The sequence below is a fragment of the Balaenoptera ricei genome, chromosome 18, assembly GCF_028023285.1.
Source record: "Balaenoptera ricei isolate mBalRic1 chromosome 18, mBalRic1.hap2, whole genome shotgun sequence".
NCBI lineage: Eukaryota > Metazoa > Chordata > Mammalia > Artiodactyla > Balaenopteridae > Balaenoptera > Balaenoptera ricei.
In genome coordinates, this window is record NC_082656.1 from 23,653,846 (window position 1) to 23,672,478 (window position 18,633).

An 18,633-nucleotide genomic window follows, 5' to 3' on the forward strand; every position below is an offset into this window, starting at 1 on the left:
ACAATAACTTTTTTTCTGATTGTGACATCTAGTGACTGACCTCCTAGGTACTATAGAGACACATCATTCTGTGCTGTGCATGGTTGTAAAGACTGGTTAGTAGGCAGAATTTTTTTTTCCTTAAACACTGGATTTAATATAAAAGCTAAGTTATAAGAGCTGTCAAAATACCAACTGCACATAATATTTTATATGTGTTTAAAAGATAAATGAAATATATAATGTGTTTAAAAGAGAAATGAAATGAATAACGTACGAGTGGCATTAGTTCATGTTTTAAAGGATGTGAGTCATAATTCTCCCCACACATTTCAAAACACCCAGGCATCATTTTTTAAAAAATTTTTATTGGAGTAGAGTTGATTTACAATGTTGTGTTAGTTTCAAGTCTACAGCAAAGTGAATCAGTTATTCATATACATACATCCACTCTTTTTTAGATTCTTTTCCCGTATAGGCCATGACAGAGTACTCAGTAGACTTCCCTGTGCTATACAGTAGCTCCTTATTAGTTATCTGTTTTATATATAGTAGTGTGCATATGTCAATCCCAATCTCCCAATCCCTCCCCCACTTTTCCCCTTGGTAACCATAAGTTTGTTTTCTACATCTATGACTCTATTTCTGTTTTGTAAATAAGTTCATTGGTACCCACATATAAGTGATACCATATGATATTTGTCTTTCTCTGCCTGACTTGCTCAGTATGACAATCCCTAGGTCCATCCATGTTGCTGCAAACGCGGGCTTCGTTTTATAAAGGACAGTATTTAACTGAAACTGATGCTGGTTTCAGTGCTCAGTAGCTGGACAGAGAGGTCAGGGGCCAGGAGAATGTCACAGGAGGAGGTGGCTTCCCGTAGTCTGTCCTCTCCCACCTGCTTGTGGCCCTGTCTGTTGGGACTGGGAAGCGGAGGGGACCATGCATATTGTGCCGCTAAACAGAGAGTCCAGATGGTCAACTGCGTTCTGTCCAGCAGACCACACTGCCTCTTAACACTTCTTGGCAGTTTCTAACAAGCAGTGCTACTAAGGGTACTGAGTTATAAATTGTTCCCGGTCTCAGGCTTCCTGGCCAGAACAGCACGGCCCATCAGTTTCTAGCTTTAGAATAATAAGAGGGAAAACAAATGGTGTTTCCTGGTGAGATAGCATCATCATAAGTGACCAGACAAATCCTGCTCATAGGTCCGTCTGCTGCGTAGAAGGTACTGTGCTAAGAGGTTGATCATTCAAATTGCTCTCTGCCTTTACATGCCTGGGAAACTAGTTGGAGAGAAAACACAAACACAGACACACAAAGAAAATAACCATGTACACACACAAAAATCGGGCATGTTAAATGGCCAGAGGGGCATATGGAACACTGGTTGTCAAAATGCATTTGTTCCTCAGTTTGATGGTGGATACCAGCTTAACAATTTTTGCCGTGTCTGTATCATCAGAACATTTATTTACTTTTTTATTTATATACGACTCCAAAAAGTATCTATTTAAGCTTCTTCCTAAGTAATAATATCTGCAAAATCACATGGTTTTCTTCTAATACACTTTTTTCCTGATACATGTTAAGTTGAACTATGTGAAGCTGCTGCTATTTGACTATTTTTTAAATCCACGAAAACATCCATTTCACGTAGCTTAAAGTACACATAACTCTTCAAAATTTAAAATGATGGTTTCATGAGTCACATTAAATCCCCGGATATAACACCAGAGGAACATATCACCCTGGAGGAACTCTGGAGCTGGAGGGAGCAAGCAGTTGTTAAGAGTTGATCTTGTAAGGTTTCTCAGAGGAGGGGGGCCAGGATGTGAAGCTGGAAGGAAGGGTGCATAGACAAGAGAGGGAAGAGCAGGGATCACGGGGGAGAAGCCGTCCGTGAGGACGGGTAGGGGGCTGAGTGCGCCACCAGTGGGAAAGGAAAGCCGATGGACCAGAGAGGGCGCTCCGGACTGCTCTGATGTAAATTCTTAATCCTCGCGTTTATTTGGCAAACATGTTTTCAAAGCACATGAGCACAGTTTTATGACCCTTCTGAAGTTTTCTGCAGATTGCTCTGTTATGATGATTAATTCCTTAAGCAGGGTCAGGTAGCATTTCTGTTAGGGAGTATGCAGTCGTCTGCAGCGGGACCACAGTTGGAAAGAGCTGTGTAATGCAAGTACAGGAGGTGTGAATTTGCACGCAGACAGCTGCATGGGGCGGGAGGCTCCGTGGCTGTCTCCCCCTTAGAGAGTCAAGCTTCCCAGGCTGTCAAATCCCAGAGAGGGCTCTCCTGCCAAAGACAGCAACTGACGGGGTTGAGGTTCCCTCCAGTTCATTCCAGAAGCTCCGCTGGCCCTCCCTGCGGACGTCTTTCTATCTCTCTGGCCCGTCCCTGCTGTGCTGAAGACTCCAGCCTCGGGCTCTCCTCCTTACCAGGTGGGTAAGGAGGGTAACACCCAGCAGACTCCCCAGCGCTTACTGGGAGGGTGAATCAAAGGTCGGGTTCCCAGGATCAGTTTCCACGGCTGCCATGCCTGCAGGCCCAGGCTTAGCCCTGCCCGAGGTGTGTTCCAGCAGAGAACATCGAGCCATCTGAGCATTGGGCCCTGGAACAGCATGAACTATATTCTCTTGGAATGGAAAGAAAACAACTTTGTTCTCATGTGTTGGAAAAACTCAGAGTGCTTCAGCTGTAGAAATGTGTCCTCAGTACTTTTAGAGCTCAGTGTAATTTAGGAAAGTATGGGGTAGGACTAATTATTTCCTTATATTTAAAGAGAATAAATCTGTATGTGTTTTGACAGTGTATTGGCATTTGGTATCCAGTGTTAATTATTTGTGTCTGTGGCAGAAAGAACCTGGCAGGGCTGCTCCCTTGCATTGCTGGTCCCTAGATCCAAAAACAAGCTTTGAAGGTCAAATAGACACCAGCAGTAATAACCACAAAAACAATCAATCCATAAATTAATCTCAGAGCCAAGATGAGGGCCAAATTACCCACAGATCTTTAAAATGGTACAGTTATTTATCGTGAGTCCAAGGACACCATAACTCCTGGTGATGATTATATATCATGTTCCTTGAAGATACAGTGAACTTCACTTGTATGAGTCATTCAACAAATTTGTATGTGTGCATTTTAAAATGTAGATTTTAGTATTCTTCAGGTCTGGTGAAGCCAAGAGATCAGGAGAAGACTGCCATTGAAAAGATAGTGTGTCACTCACAGTTCCTAAGAGGAGAGAGTATGTGCCACCCCAGGAGGTGGGTGGGCACAGGGGGAGGCACCAGGGTCGGTCAGGGTGCGGAAGGAGCAAGGGAAGAAAGTGGGCAAGAGGCTTCATGATAGTTTCTGAGAGAAGGAACGGGTGAAACAGGGTGAGCACGTTTAGGATTGGCTAGTTTGAATCATTTCCTCGGGCTCTGAGGCACAGGGGCTGTCTTTAGTTGTCCGGTGCCTAGCCCTGGGGTGATTAGGGCAGGGGGATAGTGGAGTCTATTGAGGGTGTGAGCTCTGGATTGGTTAGCTCGCATTTGAAGATTATGCTGCTCTTGTTTGCTGTCTTTAGGAATTGACCAGCCCTGGGAGAGGCAGTCCCTCCAGTGTCAGGAAGGGCCCAGAGGTTAAAGCATCAGGAAATAGAAACGATAAAAAAAAAAATAACTAATGCAGTACGTATATATATGTATATATATGTGCACACACACATACACAGACATACACACTCATTCTACTTATTCAGTGCATTTGTGCGGGGGGAAGGGAGAACGCATGTCTACTGTGTACCAGACGCTGTTTTGGTTGATGGCGATTTAGCAGGAAAAACATAAACAACTTTTAAAAGTCAGCCTGCCCTTATGGAACACCAGCTTATCAAAGAAATAGTTATGTAACATAACCTCAAATACTGAGAAATCCTATGGAGAAAAATACAGCTGGTGGAAGGACAGAAGGGAACTGAAGTTACTATTTTTGGTAGGTCAGGGACGGCCTCTCTGCAGAGGGTGATATTTCAATAGAGAAGGGACTAAGGGGCTAGAAAAGGGCAGATGTCCAGGCATCTGGAGGAACCACAGGTGCCGAGTCACTGAGAGGATTCTGCTTGGCAGACTCAGGGAGCAGTAACAAGGCCCGTGTCCTGGGATCCCCGGGAGAAGGGGGGCTGTAGGAAATGAGGCGGCAGAGGTGACCAGAAGGCAGAATCTGAAGGACCTTGGAGGCCATCCAAGGGCAAAGGGAAGCTGTGTATTGCTTCTGTGATGCTAGAAATTCAAGCCATATGAAGATAAGAGTTAAGCTTTGGTCTCAAAATGCAAATTAAATAGCCGCCGCCTCACTATTTTCTTCTACACTATTCAATTTTTTCAATATTTATTTGAGATGGCTTTGTTTGCAAATGGGAAAGCTTACTGTCTTTCTCCCCAAAGTTTTACATTTGGAAATTTTTTTTAAAGTTGAAAACAAACAAAAACTTACCCATATAATGCAAAAAGACAGCTTTAGATCAGGGGTGTTGGAAAATGACTCTCTGTACTGCTGAGTTCCTTGGCATATATGTGGCATTTAAATAAAATGAAATACAATTTGAAAACCGCCACACTTCTGAAAATCTAGAAGAAGAAAAAAGATCTGGGAACAATCAACAGTTTGCTTTCATTTTCTGTTAAATCGTGATTTCTTTTGCACTTGGTATCGTTTACGAAATATAAAGTAAAATCCACTCACCATCTAGTTAACATAAGCACGCCCAGAAAGAAAAGCTCATTTCAAATCTAATTGTGGATATTGTTCCTTTGTTAAAAATTCATAGGGTTTATAAACGTGTCCATTAGGTACTGGAGTCTCCATTATTTCCCCAGCTCTTTTCCCACTGCCAATTCTGATCAGAATTTTAAAACACCCCTCTCTATGAAGGTGTTCTCTGAAGAACAAAAAGGGGGGGGAGGGGGTAGAAATTATGAATATACCTAGAAAGACCTTCTGACCAAATATGCTGCGGTTTCCTGATTTAGTTGCAGTATAATGTAGGTAAATGGACAGGGGCAGACCATCTTCTGTTAACCTCAACATCATGTTACTGCTCTTAAGTTCTGCCTCTCAGTAATCTTTAAATGTGGTATTAACTAAGAGCTGGTCGGTTGTTTGGTTGTTTTGCTTTTTGGAAAATGGAGGAAACTGAAGAGTAGGCTGTTGGCTTAGCTTCTTCTCTGTTCTGGTTCTAACGCCCCTCCACCCACATTAGCGAGACCTAGGTCATGTACCACTTCTTAATACTGGGCATGTTGTTTGCTGCAGTGGACAAGACAAGCAGTACTCTGCAGTTCAGTGTCTTGGTTAATCTCCATGTGGGGCCCCTATTGCTTACACTTCATGTGCTTTCATTGATTTGGGTCAAGAATATGCACATACAAGAAAACTAGTGGCAGGGAATTCCCTGGTGGTCCAGTGGTTAGGACTCGACGCTTTCACTGAGTGGGTCTGGGTTCAATCCCTGGTTGGGGAAGTAAGATCCTACAAGCTGCATGGGCATGGCCAAAAAGAAAGAATGAAAAGTAATAAGAAAATATATTAAAAAAACTATTAAAAAATAAATTAAATTTAAAAAAAAAAGAAACAAAAAAAGAGGAAACTAGTGGAGAGTATAAAATAAAATAAGACTGTGTAACTGTATATAACAAAACTGTGATCACATGGCATGGAGGAAAAACACTTTTCTGGATTTCATATATAAATTTACAACCATCGTATTACACTTAATATATTTCAGAAATCACCTTTTCTCCTCATATGAACTTATTTTTGCAGTTTGACTCAGCAAGAAGCTTGCAAATTCAGGAACAATTTGAGCTCAATACAACTCTGATTGGAAGGATCCGACTATAACCTGTATTTTATCCTGCATCACATCTCAGTATTAACTCACATCTTCTCTTTAATTTGCTGCCCTGCGTAAAATGGCCTCCTCATCTCCCTGGTTCCCGAGTGTGTGATCCAACGGCAGATATCATAGCCAAAAGATCCCTGCCGCTGTTGGCCATTGTTCTGAATTTCGTTTAATGGATTAAGTCATCAAGGTGATAATGCTACATGCCTTTCCCACGTTTGATCTCCTGGACCACAGGAGTTTACAGACCAAAACAGGGGTGCTACTGCCAGACCCTGCCACTCACAGCCTCCGACCACCTAGCTTATTATTCTAGGTGTCGTGTGAACCAACAATGAATCAAGCCAAAATACTGATGGAAAAAAACCCAGAGAGACCAGAATGTGGACTTTTCAGGGGGGAGTAGTTGGTGTGAAGATGCGCTCACAAAATTGTCGTTGGTGGAGGTTTTGCTGCTGTTACGTAATCCAAAGAATTCCTCTATGAGAACCTATCTAAAGGGATCTGGATTTTAACTATCAAAATGTCTCACCGTGTTGCCAGTAATGCTTCGTTTCTTTCAGTTCCTCCAAGAGGCATTATGCGTTAGCCCCTCACATAACTCGTGAGATGAGGAGTGAAGGCATACAGTGGAGAAGCTCAGGGAACCGGCCCGGGGCGAACTTGTGATGAGAGCTCTCTTGTGATGTACAAATTGTGCTGCCAAACCGCTGTGCATGTTTTTACAGGAGAGGCACAAATGGGATCCCCAGACCAGCTCTCAGGGTTTAAGGCTGTCTTCACTGGGAACGAAAAAGTAACTGCCACAATGGTACTGATCCTGATACGCACGCAGTGGGAGCTGGACTCAAGTGTACATCACACAGTAACACAGACCCTTGTGCTTCCAGCCCCTGCAGTCGCCAACCCCCTGGGAGAGGAATTAGAAGTTGGGATTTCTGGTTCACTCAGCTCCCAGCTTTACCCGGCCCTGAGGTACCCCCATTTCCTACTTCCTGTAGCTCTCCTTCATGGTGGAAGGCAGAAAGCAGGCTTGAACTCCGGGCCAGCCTGGTAGCCAGCCGCCAGCGGAATGAGATAGCTTGTGAAGTAAGAGAGGTAGGATGGGAAGGGGTGCTAGCACGAAACGGGTGAGGAAAAGGAAAAGAGGAGTAGTAACCTGACCCTACCTCCCAGCCATCCCACTCATACGGCCCTGACCAGCCTTTCCATCTCGCCCTCTTTATCTCTCACTATCGTAGTTCGTTAGGTGGCAGAAATGTGGTGGGAGTGTTGGTAAACTGGAGATTCCAATAGAAGTTGTCTACACAGGGATAGCAGTTCTAGGCAAGCCTCGATGGCAACGATACTTACACCAAGCTCTCAGCTCAGACCACAGATTGACCCTCATTACATGTATTTGGACACAATTAAGCCCAATGTGGGGCTGAGGCATCTGGGAGGTTGTCTGATAGAACCTAACCCATTAAAACCCTCAGACTGTCGATCAACCCTACGTAGACATCTTATGCATATGTTCCCCACCTCTGTTTCTCTAGATGCACAATGAATATTCTAAGAAAAATGTGCTTCTCCATAAAGCCTGGGTCTTCAGATGTTTTCCAGCAGACGTTTCTGCTGATTTGCTCAGATTCTTTCCCCTGTCTACTTTTATAACTGAAGTAGTAGGGTCAGGATGGCTGAATGGGGGTGGGGTGAGGGCCGTGCAAAGACACAACAAGGCTTCCAGGTCCTGATGACAGAGGGAGACTCAGACCCTGGCTCTACTTCACCATGACAGGCTGTCTCCTGGCACAGTGCCAATGCTGGCATTTTTCCCCCCAAGTAACTCTGGCTTCATGTTTGCCTACTGCGCCAGCAACTCCTGGTTTCAGCCTCCTTGTCTTTCTCTTTGTTGGGCAGTGGGGGAAGGAGGAGAATGGTGGGCGGGGGAAGCAAAGAATCTTAGTGATTTTTCCTTCCTTCCTTCAAGACTAACAATACATTAATAAGTAGTTATATCCAGAATCCACTTGTTGTTTTCTTATAATAGGCAGGCTCTGAAGGGTATCTAGTTTGCCACACTGCAGCAAGCTCAGGTTTGCTAATTTTTTTTTTCAGTTGAGCTATAGTGGACGTATTATGGTAGTTTCAGGTGTACAACATAGTGAGTCAATATTTTTGTATGTTATACTCCATATAAAGTAATTATAAAATATTGACTCTATTCCCTGTACTGTATCTTATTTATTTTATACCTAGTAGTTTGTACTCTTAATCCCCTTCCCTCTCCCCACTGCTAACCACTAGTTTGTTCTCTACATCGGTGACTCTGTTTCTGTTTTGTTGTATTTGTTCATCTGCTAGCGCTTCTTACTTTGCAGACTTTTTGGAGACAGGGGTCTGTGTCTTGCTCACCACTATATTCCTAATTTCAAGCACAGTGACCCACATACAGTAAGCATGTAATAAAGATCTACTGAGTGAATGCATCCCCGGGGGACGAACTAACCCTTTACCCCAGACTCCTCCAGTCAAACCAAGAGGGACCTCCTAGTCTGGCTCTTTGTTGGAGAAAAGTTCCCCAAATCTATAACAATAGAGGTCCAGGCTAAGACAAACTAAACCCTGGTCTCTGCCAGTCATTAACTTTGTTACCCGGGGTAAATGGGCCGGTCTTAATTTTCTGAAACTTAGCTTTTCTTCTTTCGCAAAAAAGTGCTAATAACATCTGTCACGTAGGTTGTTGTGAGTTTTCATGAAATCAGAGATGTGGGGCTGTTATATAGTAAGCTGTTTTCCCACTGGGTGCCTCTGGGGGAGGGCTGAGGGAATGACTCTCCTTTCACTTTATAGACTTCAGCTTTTTTTTTTTTTTTTAACTCATTCCAAGCATTAGTATTAGTAAAAGTGCCTTTAAAATAAAAATGTCCTTAAAAGAATATTAGTTTCCATCTACCTGATGTATATTGATGTTTATTCTCAGATTGAAAGGAACTGCGTCACTGCATTTCCATGCAAATCTCACTACTCAAAAAAAGGGCAGTTGAATTAGCTGGTAGATAGGAAGGGTAGCAAGTGTTTGGGGAGCGTGTTTGAATGAAGATGGTGTCTCCTATTAAAGTAAGGGTTTAGTATTAGGAGATTTTGCTGTGGGAAGTCTGGAAATAATGCTACACTTAGTTTTCATGATGATTATGTATCTCACGGTTCTATCTACCCTATTTTTAGCTTATTAATAATTAATAAAACTCTTTGTGTTGTAGAGATGGTATCAGATTGATATGCTGGATAAGCGCGTGAACACATGTCTGCTTCATCGTGCAAGTAATAAAATCATTATCGTGATTGCATTAATGGGCCAGGGCCTGGTCCATTTGGAATATTTGGAGCTGGCAGCCACGTAGTTCTCAAGTGCCATCACCTCATACCCTGCACTGCAGTTGCTGCTTATTTTCTTAGTCATCATTTTACGGTAAACATTGTCTCATAATAAACCATAAAATTTAGAAATGCACAAGAACAAGAACGTCAGAGTTCTTGAAGAGCAGATGATCTTTTTCATTAAGACTAGAAAGGGGAAAACGTGATAATGCTAGTGGGAATTCTTTTAAAATATTTGTTTAGGTTGGGTTTAAGCCATCTAGCTGTGAAAAATAATAAACCACGGTAGCAATGGCAATATTACTGTAATTCCCACAAAGCACATTCAGCATAATTTCTTTTTTTTATAAATAATAAAACCATAAATAAATATGATTACTCTCAGCTCACATGAAATTACTTTCAGCACCGGGAGCCAGATGTTTTTCTCTCATATCTGTCTTCTTTAGGGTCAGTTTTTGCTTGCCCCCCGCCATCACCACCGGTAATATGTAAGTAATCTGTGAATAAATAACTGGGGATGGCATTGGATCTTGAACTTGAGTTTGGCGAGTTTGAGGGGAGATGGATCTTTGTTTTTCTCACACGCAATAGGCAGGAAGGGGCCAGATGGTGCCTCAAAACAGCCACTTAAAACTTCTTAGGCTCCAGGCGCCAGCAGCTTTCTTCTGGAGGCCTCACCCCACATCGTATCAAACATACGAAATGCACTCACATGTGACATTCAATAAAATTTTGTCTATAGAACTTTTGGACAGGATTTTTTTTTTTCTGGGTGGTGCTACGCAGCATGTGGGATCTTAGTTCCCCGACCAGGGATCGAACCTGCACCCCCTGCAGTGGAAGCGTGGATTCTTAACCGCTGGACCGCCAGGGAAGTCCCGGGAAGGGTTTTTATAATTCTGCTTTTGAAATTATTTTCCTACAAGTTGCTCATTTCATTTACAGCCAGCTCTGACTTCTCCATAACCGTGCGGGCTCAGAGACTTTTTCCAGTGCGACACAGCCCCACTTACAAATGATTTCTAACTCAAACGATGTCTATATGGATATTAACTTTGTTAATTAGAGAAGTTGTCATAATACAAAATGCATAGGTATTTCATTAAATAACTATTTGCTTTTGATCATGCGCATTTCACTGCAGGTTGACACAAACAATTTTCAGTACTCCAACATTATTGTAGACCTCAGTGCCTTTAGTGCCTTGTTGGTAACTACAGCCGTAGTTAGAAAAATAGGCGACTTTCCCAGGGCCGGATGGGTTCTTAATGTGGAAGATAGGAGTAGAGAAAGAGATTCCATTTGAGGAGCTTAGTCCTCCAAATGCCATCCCCTTGTACAGAGGAATGGTTTCTATTAAGACATGCTTAAGGGGCAGATAGCACTGAGTGTCAGGAGTATGAGTGTTCGTGGGAGAAGGTGGGGTGGACCAGCACATCTACGTAGACCTTTGTATGGGAGGAGAGAGAGAGAAAGAGAGAGAGGTGGGGTGAAAGAAAGGGGAGGGGAGGGAGGAGGGAAGGAAGGGAAGGAGTTATGGTTATAGCAGCAGTGTTTTACAGTGACCTTCAACCTTGTCTTCAGTGCTGGAACCTTCCCATCAGCATTTATCCCATCCCCTCTTTTTGACTCTTGCCAAACACAGCCAATAACAACTAAAGTTTGACGCATTTCCTTAGGATGCTCCCTGCCAGCCTAGACTTTTCCAATTGGATATCTCGCTGCACATGCATGACTCGTGCCCTAGTAGCCCTCCCCCAACTAGCCCAACGCCATGTCACCATCTCTGACTCCCTGAAGAGGAAAAAGGACCAACCATCCCAGGGAACCCAAGGCCCCCACTATCCTGCCCACTGGTTACAGAGCATCAGCAAGGGCTGTGCCTGCTCATTTAGAGAAGAGAAAACAAGGTCTCCAGCCCCCGGTAACACACTAGAGGTGAGGTGTCCTGCTCCGGGGGCGATCACTGCTGCGGGGCTAATGCTTTATTCATCGTGTTGCAATGGCATCATTAAGAGCACATTAGTTTAAAGAGTAACTAATATGTTCTTGGTGCCCCTCCGAGGAGAAACATTAAACAGGATGAGCAACCAGCTCAGGCCGGTCATGGTCTGATCCAGGGTTTATTGCAGGTAGATTTCCATAGATTTAAGAGCTCTAATCAGGGCTTTTTGGAAAACAGATAACTCATTTACTAGAGTTTGCAGCCATTTAAGGGTAAGTTTTTCACCCACTACAATTAAAATGTTCCACTTTGTAGCTTAATATGTTTTCCGTGGTTGGGTCAAGGTGTAAAATGAGTGTGTAATGAAAAAAAAAAAAAAAAACGAATACAAAACAGCACAAATTATGGAGTTAAATATACTCTGCTTTCCCTTACATAAGAAGATGATAATGTTCACAGAAATCACTTTCTGTACCTAAGTGTGGCTGAAAAGACCAGTATGTGAATGATATGCCTTAATACACTATGCATTAATTTTAAAATCTTCTTTGATTTGTGGTGCCATCCATGGTTTATAGAGGTTACCTCTCCTGATGGCTGTGTCTTTGAAGCCAGAAATCCACCTGAAGTCTATGTCAGAGGCATTACCCCCTTTCTCAAAAGGACTCTTCCTCTGGTCTCTCTGCTGCTCTCTATCGGCAACCTGTAGTTTTTTGTTTTTTGTTTAATAGTAATCTTTTATTTATTTATTTATTTATTTATTTATTTATTTATTTATTTATTTATTTATTTATTTATGGCTGTGTTGGGTCTTCGTTTCTGTGCGAGCGCTTTCTCTAGTTGCGGCAGGCGGGGGCCACTCTTCATCGCGGTGCGCGGGCCTCTTCATTATCGCGGCCACTCTTGTTGCGGAGCACAGGCTCCAGATGCGTAGGCTCAGTAGTTGTGGCTCACGGGCCTAGTTGCTCCGCGGCATGTGGGATCTTCCCAGACCAGGGCTCGAACCTGTGTCCCCTGCACTAGCAGGCAGATTCTCAACCACTGCGCCACCAGGGAAGCCCCAGCCTGTAGTTTTACCATTTCAAGTGAAGTTTTTTTGTAGTTCCAGCTTTCTGTTTACCTTGTCTATTCTGTAGAACTTTTTGAATGGGAAGGGAAGAGAACAGAGAGGGTGCCAGCAGGAAAAAACTCGTCATTTGAGTGGAAGCAAGAATTCTCTGATACGTCCTTATTTATTTTAATAAACTTGTCTGTGACTTACTTATTTGGCAGTTATGCCTCAGTGTCCCTATTCAGGGGCTCGAAGAGTCCCAAGGCCTACACATGACTGTAGAAGTAGGATTGAAAGACAGAGCTCAGCTATCTTGTTTTCTAGATAAGGGCTTTGCTGCAGGGAGACTTTTTGAACTGTTAAGGCTATTTTGAAACAGTTGCCTGTCAGAAACATTTTGGGGACTTTTGTATCTGGGAGAAGTTAGAAGTGATGAACTCTCAGGTTGGAATCTTGATGTTCTATGAGCTTGGGTGTGTTTGTCCTGATTGATAGGTATCCATTAATGAGGGGAATTAGTTGACCCATGTCATGTTTCATAAACAGTCTTCTAGTATAATATTGCCCTTCTCAGAAAATCTGAAATATACTAAGTATGGAAGGTGTCTCTACAAAGACTTTGAAGTTACATGTTTTTATCATAGTAGCTTCTAGTCCTATTTTCTTTTCAGTTTTTAATGGAAAGAGAAGTACTTTACTCCTATGGTCTCAAGCTTTCTCTTTTATTATTTTCTTCAATTTAGAAATATAAAGTGTTATTTTTTTTAAAAGCAAAGAGTTCCTGAAAACAAAATAATTTTACCTCTGTCATTTGTCTACACTTATACATGTAATGCCAAACAGTATTTTTCTTTGTATCAAAAGATAATTGGCTTTATCTGCTATCCTGCCATGCTGGTTGAGTTATCTCTTTGGTAAAGTTGGTTATTTTGTTTGATTGCATCATTACAGAGGGAGACCTTCTGTTTCTCTCATATTCATTCTCTCTTTTTCTCTTTCAACACTGAGTTCTTCGGAGACAGATATGTCATGGGTAAAACTATCATCCATTTAGTAACCATTTCCTCCCTAAGCTGGAAGGATGATAATCTGTAGTTTAAAATTGGCTACTAGACAAAGTAGAAAAATGGAGGATGTAATCACAGACCCTTAATGGCATTTTGTGTTTGAGAAATGGCCAGACCTGCTTTTTATCCTCTGTGGTGCATGCCAAATTGAAACTTTTCCTTTCTTCGCCTGATTTCACTTCTTTAGCACTATAGGTATATGCCTTTGTTACACTAATGCAGCACTTAATGGATCAGGCGATGCCGTTATTTATAGATTTCACCTCCTCCAAAGAGCAGCTGGGAAGAAGTCTCACAAAAGGAGAACATCGCTGTAACCTGCTTATGACCCTACATTGGTTACCAGGGAGGTGTGGAATCTTAGATCTTGGAGAATGACTTGTTAAGCACACCAAGAGCTTATCTGTAAAAATCTAACATTTTTAAAAAATTGTCTTTGATACTTGAAATTTTGTCTGTGTTCTAGTTTCCAACAGCAATTTTCCCTTTTGTGTTCTTTAGCTTTCAAACCTCCAATCTTTGAGACTGGACCCTGGAACTGAATTTTGTTTTTTTGTTCCCTTATTACTTCCTTCTTTCCCTTTCTTATTTTCCTTTTTACTTTCTTTCCTTCCTTCTATGCCTGAATTTATTTGAAAAACATACGTGTGTGTGTGTGCATGCGTGTGTGTGTGTGCGTGCGTGTGTGTGTATATAAAATTTTATATATGTAATTTATATGATGATTTGAATACATTTTAAATTTATATATACATTATAATTTTATATGTATACTGAGCATCTGGCATATTCTAGGTACTATGCCTGCTCCCTGCAGGGATGCAAAAATGGCCAGTTTCCATGATCATTCTAAGCATGTTGTTTATTAGGGACATAGACATAAACAACTAATTGGGATATGAAGTTACAAGTGCTGGTATAGAGAAAGGTTCAGAGCACTGTGGGAACACAGAGGAGGGAATACATACCTCCTTTGTCTTCTTGCCTTAAAGGGCAAACTAAAAACTACTTAGAACAGGAATGGCATTTTTCTCCTCAGGTGCACTGTGCTGTGAGGTGTGTCACATCATGACCCCTTTGAAAAAGAGTTCAGTGGTTTTATAAACATGTGAGTAAGATATTAAAGAAGGTCATAGGTCAGGTATTAAAGAAGACCTTTTGATTTCATGGCTTTGACAGAAAGTACTACAGGGTCCAGCACTGCCTGAATCGATCTTAGCCCAGTTCCATCCTCTGCCCATACTGCTTCCAAGAGCTGACTTTTCTGTCCATTTCCGAGTAGGATCTTTCTAGCTTTATTTGATATAATATTCCTACCTTACAATTCTCTTCATCAGAAATTCCCCCACAAAATCTAATTCCTCATAAACTTTAATATAATTTAAATCTTTTCTTCAAAACCTTAATCCTCTTATTTCACACTAATCAGGAGACATCAATCATTAATAACCAACATCCTGTATATTTAGCAGACGTGAAAACTTCATCATGCGTTATCATGTAGTACCTTAGGTACTTAGGTAGTCTCTGCTATCAGCTGCCTCCTTATAATCCTCTTCAGGCTCTCTCCTCTAAAGGGTACCAACATTCCAAAAACTACTCCATCTAAGAAGTAAGCAGCCACATAGACTTTGCTGACATTTCCGTAGAGGGTGCAGGGGAAAGGTTTACATTGTATATTTCCCAGTGAACCACTTCAAGGTCTGCTTTAGTCATTTCTCTTCACTGAAGTCCCCTTTTCTCATGAGTGGCTACCAGAGATCCTTTCTTTCTTTCTCCTCAAAGCGCTTAGCCTTGGTGTCCTTTTTTTTTTCTTTTTTTTTTTTACCACCGGTTTTTTTTTTTTTTTAATAAATTTATTTATTTATTTATTTTTGGCTGCGTTGGGTCTTCGTTGCTGCACGCGGGCTTTCTCTAGTTGCGGCAAGCGGGGGTTACTTTTCGTTGCAGTGTGCAGGCTTCTCACTGCAGTGGTGGCTTCTCTTGTTGTGGAGCACGGGCTCTAGTCACGCGGGCTTCAGTAGTTGTGGCACATGGGCTCAATAGTTGTGGCGCGTGGGCTCTAGAGCGCAGGCTCAGTAGTTGTGGCGCACGGGCTTAGCTGCTCCGCGGCATGTGGGATCTTCCCGGACCAGGGCTTGAACCCGTGTCCCCTGCATTGGCAGGCGGATACTTAACCACTGCGCCACCATGGAAACCCCTTTTTGCCACATTTTGCAGAGCAATTCTGCTCTGCCTCGAAACTTGCAGATTCCACCCATCTCCTAGATCAGTGTAAGAGGACCCATTCTCCTTAGAAGCCTGTTTAGTAATCCTCTACCATAATTTAAGCATGTCTTTGTGATCCTTTTGTGTTTGAAGAGATAATAGTGAGAATTTTATAAAACTGACGAAAGACATTAGGCTCTTCTGGTTGTCCTCAGTGGGAGAATTAGTCTGAATTACTTCACTTACCATTATAGGAAGCAGAAATGTCTCCCTTATTCCTAAACGGTTGCTTAAAAATCATGGGGTTAAAACGTAAGTAATGTCTATTTAACAATACTCTGTATTGTTTTAAACTATGAGCATTTCCATAACCTCAAGAGAACATCCTACTGATTACATGGTGATCAAAGTGAGATATTTTCTTAGTAATAGAAGCAGAAAGTAGAACTTTGGATGGGAATGCATTTTTCTTTTTACTAGAATATAAACCATGATAATGCTAGTGAATACTTCCTATAAAATAAGAAAGTTTCAGATGTCATATGAAATAAGTTTCCTTTGGAATGAACTCTCAACAAGACATTAATAAATCAGATTTTCTCACTATAATTATTCTTCTGTTGAAGTAGGTATAAACCTAAGGACTTAAGTCAAACAAAATCATCCTTTTAAATTAACAAAAGAAAAATTTTCAAGACTTAACTCATCTCCACCCCCTTTTAATAGGAATCTGTGTTTTGTGGACAGTTACAGATGGATTTTATTACTCACGGGGTGTGTGTGTCCGTCCTTGTGTTCCTTGGGACCTTGGGACCTTGGACAGGTAGAATGAGTTGTGTTTCTTAGAGCAGGAGAAGCCTGTGTCATTTTTTTAGGCCAAATAGTATTTTCTTAGGCTTGGTGAGTTTCAAAAACTATTTGCCCCATTGATACAGCTCAATGAAATTCTGAGCATAAATATGTCGTGTTGAACAGTTATGAAATTAGGTCTGAGGTTTTGTACTTGAATGTACCTTAACAAAGAACAGGTTAGATTTCAGTTGAAACCTGGACAAAACTGTACTGTTATCCTTGGCATTTTGTACATCTGATTGTTTGGGGATGGTCTTCACTAAAAGCTGTAAATAGAAACTGCCAATTTCACAATTCATCGTGAATCTCTTGAAATTGTTTGCAGTTGCACAGGTAGAAAAAAAACCTAGAGAGAAAAATTTATACATCTTTTAAATTACATTATATTATTTTATAAAGGAACGGTGAAAAGGAAGAGATATTCTGGTACAATTTAGATGTGACACAGAAAACTAGGGCAACACTTACTTTTAGAAATATCAAGTGTTACTGTTTTAAAATTAATTACATAATTATCCAGTAGAACACAAAGATCCCAGGGTACCTTAATGGAAACACTACACTTTCAAATAAAATAATAATAATTAGCACCTACTATATTCCAAGTGCTTTATTAGCTATAATTTTTAACTCCCCACATCTCTGTGTGTAAATAAACATTAAGAATATTCATCTTTTCTATAGTTTAGAAATAAGAAAACTAAGGCAGAGACATTCATTGGAATGATGAATTAGGCATTATGGCCTTGAATCATTTAAAGAGGCAGGTACTCAATAGGAACAATAGATGTTAGTAGAGTATAAAAATCACACTTGTAACTATTCATAAATTACCAGGTAGTAATTAATTTAAAATATCACCTTTCTCCCAAACCAAATCACTTTAAAATTTTTAAAGAATTGAAAGGCATCCTTGGGCTTCCCTGGTGGCGCAGTGGTTGAGAGTCTGCCTGCCAATGCAGGGGACACAGGTTCGAGCCCTGGTCTGGGAAGATCCCACATGCCGCGGAGCAACTAAGCCCGTGCGCCACAACTACTGAGCCTGCGCTCTAGAGCCTGCGAGCCACAACTACTGAGCCTGCGTGCCACAGCTACTGAAGCCCACACACCTAGAGCCCGTGCTGCACAACAAGAGAAGCCACTGCAGTGAGAAGCCCGCACACCGCAACAAAGAGTAGCCCCCGCTCGCCACAGCTAGGGAGAAGCCCACGCGCAGCAACAAAGACCCAACACAGCCAAAAATAAATAAATAAATAAATTTATTAAAAAAAGAATTGCAAGGCATCCCTGAGTCTATTGGAAATGCCTAAGACATGATAGAACTTCCTTTAGAGTCACCATTCTAGGTACATGGCAGCCACATGAAGTTGTATGTCATTCAAACCATTGGATAGGGAGATTGAAGAGATGTCATACATAGAATGTCACCGTCTCATTAGGGGATAAATTCAGGTTTACAATCCACAGCTTGCCAAGAAGCAATACTTTTGTGATGAAACAGTAGCGGTGTTGTTACTATTCTCAGTGAAACAGTATCAGTCTGTTAAGATGGAGATGGAAAGCGTGGGTAGAACCTAAGGGCCCCGAGGACACTCTATGCCCCTTAGTAAGACCACAGTCACTAAAGTGAAAACTAACACTGGAACAGTTATGAAGCCAAGGAGAGCTACCACCACCCCTAAAATACTGTAGCGAAAAAGGCAAAGTGAAACATGGCCAGTCAGGCACAAGTCATAAAGCCTACAAAGTAAAGGGATATTCTCTGATACAGTGTTCCAGAACTGCAGACTCAATGGACTGAAAAAAAAAGTTGTGATTAATGCCCCTTTGGGGAGAACTTGAGCTAGAAAAAAAACCAGCCAACTAAACTTCCCTGGGGAGATAAGTAAGACAAATAGTGACCTTGCAGTGATCTGAAGGGCCTCTCCTCCTCCTGGGCCATTTGAGCAAAAGAATGAACACGTTGTAGCCTGACTTTGCTTTGGTGTTCTGAAATGGCTGGAGGTGGAGAGAGGAAAATGCTTTGAGGTTTCACCACAGAAATGTTGCTGGCGTGTGGCTAGTTAAAGGGCAGGCATTTTGGTTAGCTATGTATTGATGTTATTGGGTGTATTTTATATGGTGAGAATCTCTTTGTCTGATGGCATCCACTGCCTAGGATAAATGATGCATATAATATATAAACACGTTCTGAGTTTATTTGGGTGGTAGAGTCTAATTGTGAGGTTTGAAACATTTGTCCTGAGTACACTTTGCTCCCAAAGTTGAAA

The 18,633-nt window shown here is 41.7% G+C and overlaps 1 protein-coding gene across 12 annotated transcripts in view; it reads left to right on the forward strand.

The window, feature by feature from the left end:
• ENOX1 (ecto-NOX disulfide-thiol exchanger 1) overlaps nt 1-18,633 on the forward strand; it is a 612,333-nt gene that overhangs the window by 365,568 nt on the left and 228,132 nt on the right. The window contains exon 1 of one of the 12 annotated variants that reach the window (XM_059902653.1): nt 2,347-2,425. The exons of the other annotated variants lie outside the window; for them this stretch is intronic. The gene's annotated coding sequence lies outside the window, so the exon portion shown is untranslated. Of the gene's footprint in view, nt 1-2,346; nt 2,426-18,633 lie in introns of those variants that run through there. 12 annotated transcript variants of the gene reach the window in all.